Here is an 8,981-nt window from a genome sequence, read left to right as displayed (position 1 = left end):
ATGTAGTCTTTTGAGTCTAACCTAATATGTTCATGTATTGATTTTTTAAAAATATTTTATTCGTTAATATTTAATTTTATGTATATGACTGTATTGCATGGATGTACGTGCATCCATGTCAAGCTTGATGAGGTCAGCAATAGTTGTCAGATTCCCCTGAAACTGGAGTTGCCATTGGTTGTTAGCCACCATGTGGGTGCTGGGAACCAAACCCAGGTCCTTTGCAAGAGCAATCAATGCTCTTAACCTCTGAGCAATCTCTGCTGTCCACATCTTGCTTTTGATCTATACTTTGCAAATCTGTTGTTCACAGCCCCTTTTGTGCCTTATGCAACAGAGAGTGGGAAATGTGGCCTTGTGTTAAATGACATAGCTATTAGATGTTAAGTAGTGACCATTCATATTTTCACTATAATCATTGTAAACTTATTATTAACATTTAAAATTTTTTCAGGATAATTGAAGATTATTCCTAATAAGAAGCATACATGCTTCCTCTATATCACTCATACAAGTTTTAAGACTGTCCTCATGATGGGACTATTAATGTAGATTTGGAAACAATTGCATTACTATTATTTAAATAAAAATTATTTACATGCATATAATACTTCCATTATCTCTCTGTGTGGTAGGATTAAATTCCTGAGAACAATGCATTTTGTAAAACTACCTTTTAATGAATTAAAATTAAATGATTTATTATCATAAACTTGTAGAAAATGAATTCTAGAGCTCAATTATTTAACGAGCACTCATTGACAAGCCTTCTAGGGATAAAGCGGCTGTTTTTTGAATGAGTTAAGAACTATCAATTGGTATTTTCAATTTGTACTATCACTTTATATTCTCAAAGATGGTCAGGGAAAGTATTTAGAAACATTTTTAATGCTTCATGCACATTGAAATCTCAAAGAATCTCAAAGATTATAGTTGCTCAATGGACTTACAGTGGATAAATTACTGGCAAATAGGAAGTTTTAAGGCAAAATTATACTAAGCTTGTGGTTTCTTTTCCTTTCCTATGTGGTTGTTGCCAAATAACATACATAGGTGATTGAGCCATCACCTCAGTCTTCTTTATTTGCCATGTTGTCCTCATCAAGATGATTTGTTCACTTGTGAATAAAGAAATAGGAGGCTCTAAACTTTATGGATGGTGGAAATTCTGGAAAGACCATCCTTACTCTGAATTTACTGCAGAAAACAGAGAAATTTCATTCTTTTCCTTGTTAATGACATGGTGAAAACATGTTTTAACCAGAGATGCTTTGTTTAAAAAAACTCAAATGGAGCTCTGCTTCCTTGAATTTCTAAATTTCCTAATGATAAAATAGGTCAGGTATGGTGGTGCATGCCCTTAATCCCAGCACTTGGGAGGCCTGGTCTACATAGTAAGTTCCAGGACAGCTGGGGCTTCAGGGAGACCCTGTCTCAAAAAAACCAAAAAAAAAAAAAATAGTGCTAATAAGATCTGCTGTAAACTTTCCCTAGGCAGCAGGTCCTAAGCAATGCTTTCCTTGCATCATCTCAAGTAGCCATCACGGAAAGAGTCATTATTGTATTCATGTTCTGGTAACATTTTAATTTTTCCATACTTTATTTTTTTATGTGTATGAGTGTTTTACCTGCATGTGTATAAGTGCACCCACGTCATGAAATGCCTTTGGAGGTCAAAGACAGTGTCTGATCCCCTGGAACTGGAGTTACGGACAAGTGTTAGCTGTCGTGTGGGTGCAGGGAACCAAACCCGGTCCTCTGCAAGAGCAGGTCATGCTCTCAACCGCTGAGCCATCTCTCCAGCCCTTCTGATCACTTTTAAAAATTGAATTAAGGGGATGGAGAGATATCTCAGTGGTTAAGAACACTGGCTGTTCTTGAAGGGACCAGCGTTCAAATCCCAGCACCCACATGGCAGCTAACAACTGTCCCTAACTCCAGTTCCAGGGGATCCAACAGTCTCATCTATTCTCTGCGTGCATTGCATGACATGGGTGCACTTACCTACATGTAGGCAATACATGCATACACAGAAAATAAAATAAATAAATAATAAATAGATAATTGATTAAAACTGAAATTTCATAATTCCAGACTTTTGTATCAAAAATAAAGCTAATCCCCTTCTTACTGGCCTTACTATTTTGTAAGGAATCAGGGTACATAAAGGTTAAATTTATTACATTTTAAATAATTTTTTGAGCATTAGTCATGATTTTTTTACCTGTTAAACTATTTTTTTTTTCTTGTTTGTAGGTGAGAATATCTCCAGATAACAGATAATGTGCTGGTCACACCTCATCATTAATCACAGTAGGCATAATTAAGAAATGATAATCCTTTTTCTCATAACTTGTTTACAATTTAAAGTTCTTATTATTAATCTACTTCTAAAGCCACTGGACAATAACCAATACTGAAAATTCAAATAAAATCTATTTTTTTCTTCTATTCCATGTGTGGATGCTTTGTTCCCATATACTGTAAATCTTGACTACTGTGATATATTCAATAAGATATCTTTCCATTAAATTCATATGACCTACAGCTATTATCTTCCATAAATTCCAACTCTGTATTCCTAATGATTAGGATATCATGATATGTTTGCAATGATCAGGATATCTGCAAAAGGATGCACCAATTTGTTGATGATTACATTATAAACACTTTAATCAAATTTATTTTTCTTATAATTGCAGATTCTCATGAATATTGTTTTACTTCCACTTTTTTCCTTGGGATCATGAAAAACCAGAGCTTTATCACTGAGCTTATATTATTGGGACTGTCACAGAATCCCAAAGTTCAGAAAATAGTATTTGCTATATTTTTGATTGTCTACATTGCAACTATTGGAAGCAACATGCTGATTGTGGTGACCATCGTCCGCAGCCCTGCACTGCTGGGCTCCCCCATGTACTTCTTCTTGGCATTCTTGTCCTTCTTGGATGCATGCTTCTCATCGGCCATGACACCAAAGATGATAGCAGACTCCCTCTTTGAAAAGACTACTATCTCCTTTGCAGGTTGCATGATGCAAATTTTTGCTGAACATTTCCTTGGTGCAGCAGAGATGATTGTCCTGACCGTCATGGCCTACGACCGCTATGTGGCCATTTGCAAGCCCCTGCACTACTCCTCCATCATGACCAGGAGGCTCTGTGGCATGCTGGTGGGAGTAGCCTGGGCAGGGGGATTCTTACACTCCATCATACAGATTCTCTTCACTTTCCAACTGCCCTTTTGTGGTCCTAATGTGATTGATCATTTTATGTGTGATTTATACCCATTACTGAAACTTGCCTGCACTGACACATACATCTTTGGTCTTTTGGTGTTTGCCAACAGTGGGTCCATCTGCATCATAAACTTCACTTTGTTGCTTGTCTCTTATGGCGTCATCTTGTTTTCTCTGAGAGATCATAGTCCTGAAGGTCGGCGGAAAGCTCTCTCTACCTGTGGATCCCACATTGCTGTTGTGGTTTTGTTTTTTGTTCCCTGCATATTTATATATGCACGGCCTCCATCTGCCTTCGACTTTGACAAAATTGTGGCTGTATTTTACACCATCCTAACACCCTTGCTCAACCCCATGATTTATACTTTTAGAAATAAGGACATGAAAAATGCCATGAGGAAGTGTGGAAGAGACTGGTGGCTGTTTCTTATCAAAATAAATAGCATGCTTTAAAAAGTATAATAAAGTAGAAAGTGTTTATTAACAAAAATGGCTTGTGGAATATTCATTATACTGAAAGATAAAAGACTCTAAAATGAAAAATTAATGCAGGGATTCAGAAAATCATGTTTATAATTTGAGATTTCACTTTCACTCTGACTTAACAACTTAGCATAATCAGATGTCAAATAAATTCAGCTTCCTGCTGTCATAAATCTAATAAAAGATAGGAAAGCATTTTCTTATTAGAATGCTGCTGTTCAAATCATACTTTGAAAACCCTTTTTTGCATGAATATAAAATCTTAGAATTTAGGAAAAAATACATTTCAAATAAAAAGACATGTCTGTGTCATATTCATCTCAGTGACTGACTGATAAAAAACTTCAGGACTTGCGAGAGGCAAATAGAAAAGCAGTCATAAAATATCATTTGTAGGTATTTGTGTATTAATTGACTTCATTTCAAAGGTGGTTCAATTAACACTAGGTACAGGATTTGAGTAACTTCTTGAATTTCCTCACATAAAAGACTGATTGATTCAGCACTGCCTATGATGACTCCCCTTCGTTTAGGGGATTACCTCATACCTGTAAGCTATGTGGGAGGAGACTGGAGAATGAAAGAATCCATGAACCTGTTTATTTTAGTGGAATCAAAGGAAGTGCTTGAAACTCCACGTTATTAGCAACACCTGACTAACTCTGCAGATCTAGTGCTAAATTCCCAAATATTGCAGAAGAATTAGAATACAGAGGAACCTGCATACAGTCCAAATTAAGCTTCAAAAGAGCATTGCATTCTCACCTTGTCATTTAAATTTTCCTGAGTTTCTGTGCCCAAATGACCATAATTCTATTCAAATATCAATAATGTAAATTTAGACAGGTTTTATGTCATTTCTGTAGTTAGATTACTCCCTGGTTCTCATGTGATAGCTACAATATTATCACTTACAGTAATACATTTTAATTTTCCATGCTAAATCAATAGTATTAACATCTTAATTGAGTATTTGAACAAAACACTAAATAGTCTTTTTTTCCTTACTTAATTTTATAGGCCACTCTTAAATAGAAGAATATGAAGAAAGTAGAAATTTTATTGATTCCCTCTATAAAGTATGTGATGGATTAAAATTTGAGCCTAAATATCATCTTAATGAACTGTGCATATCTCATAAGATCTTGTATCACAGGCACAGTGTGAGGGATGCTAGGGATGCTCTCCAGCTCCTTCTGCTCCCATATCCTTCATCTGTGAGCTTCAAAGCAGAATCTGCTTCTCAACTTCCTTTCCTCAGCAGTGAGGTTCCCACTTTCAACTGGTTCACTTATCTTTTATAACAAGCTTAAGAAATAAAGGCCTGGTGTTATTAGTTCCATTATAAGCTTGTTAATACAATATTTGAAATAGAGTTAAACAAAAAACATGAACCATTCTCTTTCTAGCATGGAATTCTTGGGAAGTTAACCAGGATCAAGTGGATGGACTGCCACACTAAAAGACATGTGGAGACAAAAATTAGTCAGTACAGGCTCTATTATATATATTACATATAATATATATATATAATATATAAAATAGAGTACATTAAACTGGGTAGGAGCAAAAATAGGAAGTGGGGATAGGGGAGGTAATCTAAATACCATCAAATTACAGGGTATGAGGAGTGTAAAAATACAATTTTCAAATCATAAAATATTGTTCTGCCAGATTAGAGTGACCAGTGCAAATTCCCATTCAATCCATCATAAACTCAAATTCATCAAGTTTTTATGATTTTAAAATGCTAGTATTTTGTTATGGTGTATCATCTGAAAAGAAATCAATGTCCGGCAGATGAACAAATAAACATTGGAACACATGTGGCATTCTCCATTCCCACTAGCATCATGAATAGTTTTTCAAAGATTCCCTAACAGGTATTGCTACTTTAGTCTTCCATTTCATATTCTACATCAATTTTGATAGACATAATCCATCTTTTTAAATATATCTAACTCTTATGCAATGTAACTGTTATACTAATAATAAGATGGATTATTTTTTTGTCCTATTTATTTAAAGTTATTAAGACGGGTTTGATTTGCTCAGTGGGAACCTTGCTTCAGGGGCAGAGAGATTATATCAGCGACAGAGTAATTGTTTGGGACTTATGCCTTCCTTTCCAACAAGCTGTGCATTACAAAATTCAGAGTAAATACATTACAAGGAACTGGCAGTCATGTGGGTTATGGCAGTTACATACAAAGATTTAGGGCACAAAGAAACAGGACATATAGCCTTTTAGTTGGCACCAGCAGGATGCTTAACTTTTACTCAAGGTTACCCATGCCTTATCCAGTAATTTATTGGCCACAATCTTTTCTTTCTTAGGGCTGAAAGCATTACATAAGCTTCTAGCTTTTATCTCAGGAATAAACCTTTAACCTGCCCTAATCTCTTAGCTAATGAGAGCTGAGCTATTTGTTCAGGACAGGGATATGAGACAAGAGCTGTTTACCAAGATGCTTTCCCAAAGAGCAAAGAGCCTAAAATTTGACCTGTCCACTTTTCTCTTTCTAGCTTTGCAGTGTTCTGCAAGACAGGGATATCAGAGGTGTTGTTTTTAGCACCCTTCCCATCTTTTTAAATATGTCTAACATTTAGGCAATGTAACCATTATAGTACTAATATGCTGGATTATTTTTGTTGTCCTATTTATTTAAAGTTATTGAGACTTGGGTTTGACTCTAGCAGAGAACATAGCCTTGACATAAAAAGTTTTAGGCTCATCCCACCCTAGGGATGGGCATACCATCCTGGTTTCCTCATAAAGTAATTTCGGAAATAAGAGGCTTGGAGACAGCTTAATAAGAAAAAAGCTTTCTCTACAAGTACAAAGTCTTGAATTTGAATCAGTAGTTAATGCCCACGTTTAGGGTGGGTCTTATGACTTTGAATAATCTGATCTACAAAGTCTCTGTAAATTCAGTTAAATACCAGATTCAGTCAAATTGACACCAAGTTTAGCCATCACACCATACAAGATACCAAGATTGGATAATGACAATCCTGAAGTTTATGAAATTTCAGCTTGAATTTTTGGTCTATGATAATATTTACAGTGAAAATGCACAGGTATCTCATTCAACATGAGAGTAATTTTTAGCACTTATGCAATTGAAGCACTTAATTTAGAATTTATGAGTGCTAAATATTGTGGTGCACTGATTTTATTGTATTATAGCTACTTTTGAAAGAGATCTATCTTTGCTCTGGAAATTGTTACTGAGTATATTAATGCTGTAATGAAATGCTTCTTCTAAAAAATAAGAAATAAATAAATAAAAAGGTTTTAAAAATGATTAACTTACAGCTGAGAAAATACTTTTAATTTTTATATACCCCACAGTGAACACTTGAGAGTAAGCTCATCTCTGATGCTAAATCTTCCAACTTGAACCTATTTTGAATCACTGTCAAAATGCCTCAGGGAATGGTTGTGAGTCTTTTCCCAAAATTGAATCTCAGCCTTTTGGTTAAGATCATGTGAGGACATTCTCAAAGAGGTTTAGCGGAAGAGGGAAGGTCTGCCCTGATTACAGTTGATTAATATCATCCATGGGCTAGAGTCCTAGACTGAGTGGTTAACTTAGAAGTCATATTCAGGAAGCTCTGTAGTTCAAACATCGTTTTCAGGGGAAGACGCAGACATAATGAGTTCTCTTATACATTTTATGCACAGATTTTAAAAATAATATCAGAAGGATAAATACCTTCAGTAGATCTTTGATATTATTTAGTAGGTAGCTCTTCACTATAAAAGCTATAAGTTTATTTGAGCAAAATTTTGAAAATTTTGAAAATTTTGAAAATTTTGAAAATGGCTAAGTTTAAGTAAATTACCAGACTCTAATTTTTAGGTGATGGATGAATTTATCTTGATAAAATCACTCTCATAGTTTTAGAACTGAAACTTTTATATTTTGCCAATGAAAAGACAGCAATGTTTCAAGTCTTGTTTTCCTGACCTTTGGCTTGGAGAACAAATTATTTCCATGTTTTCCTGCAATGACTTAGAATCTGTCCAACTGGGGTATTAATACTGATCTTGTATTTGTATAACACAGAACTTTTCTTTTAGTATCGATTAAAATTGGTTTTGTTTATCTCATCACAAATGGCCTCACGCATATAAATTTCATCATTGATGCAAATCTTTTTCATAATAAATACTTATTTTAATGCTGCTTTCTTTTCATCACACAACCTAAAATTGAAATATTATGCAATTCTTTTTCGATTTATTTCTCTGTATTTACTATAGTTGTTCTGTGCTATAATTACTGTTTTCTAATTAGAATGGAAAAATTGCATAACCTGTAATTCAGAATTAATTTATAATATGCAGCAAATGATATTAATTTATAACATGCAGCAAAAAATTCCATCGTCTAAAAGTTGCACAGCTGTATTGTGGGTAAAGGAGAAGTTGAAATTATTTTTAAACACTGGACTCAAGTCCTTACAATCCTAATGAATCAGAAACTGCAGTCATACATGGCACACAGCCATGCTTTCTTGATGCATTGCAGACACTGAATTCTTTAACTCTACAGCAACCCTAAAAGGGAAATGCTATTTTTTTACTATTTTCATGAGAATAGCAATGACATAAAATATCACACAGTGAACGGACAACAGCATGGGGTATTAGACCTGACGCTTAAGAGTCCAGGGTATATTATACCATCTTCTGGCTTCTGTGGGCATTGCATAACATGGGTGCACTTACATACACGCAGGCAAGATACTCACACATAAAATAAATTAAAAGAAAAAAATTTTTTTTGTCTTTAGACAGGATTGCTGGAAATAAGTAATCAGGCAGTCTGATTTAGTCCCATGAGCATCCTGTAAAGGCAGATGAATGAATGATACTGAAGATTTGTATTTTTTGAGACAGGGTCACTCACTTAAACTGTAGCTTTTTTCAGATAAACAGGCAGAACATCAAGTCTCTGGAATTCTCCTGTCTAGACAAAACTCCCCAGACCTGAGGGAAGAAACACACACCAACAAGCCCAGCTTTTACACGAGTACCGAGGATCTGGATAAAGACCCTTCTGTTTCGACAGCAAGCACTTTACCCACTGAGCCACCTTCAGGCCATTTCTATCATTTTAAACATTCTCCAGTCCACATCTTGCTTTTGATCTATACTTTACAGAACCTGTTTATCACAACTCCCTGTTTGTGTCTTATGCATCAGAGAGTAGGAGGTGAGACCTTGCCTTGTACACGTAACTATAGA

The 8,981-nt window shown here is 35.1% G+C and overlaps 1 pseudogene; it reads left to right on the top strand.

Moving 5' to 3' along the window:
- The first annotated feature begins 2,746 nt into the window (after nt 1-2,746).
- LOC103729632 lies at nt 2,747-3,684 on the top strand (annotated as a pseudogene).
- The last annotated feature ends 5,297 nt before the right edge of the window (nt 3,685-8,981 follow it).

This window comes from Nannospalax galili, unplaced genomic scaffold (genome assembly GCF_000622305.1).
Source record: "Nannospalax galili isolate Female #2095 unplaced genomic scaffold, S.galili_v1.0 scaffold593, whole genome shotgun sequence".
NCBI classification, from domain to species: domain Eukaryota; kingdom Metazoa; phylum Chordata; class Mammalia; order Rodentia; family Spalacidae; genus Nannospalax; species Nannospalax galili.
Note: the sequence above shows the minus strand (reverse complement) of the source record. Positions and strands in the feature narration are given on the sequence as shown.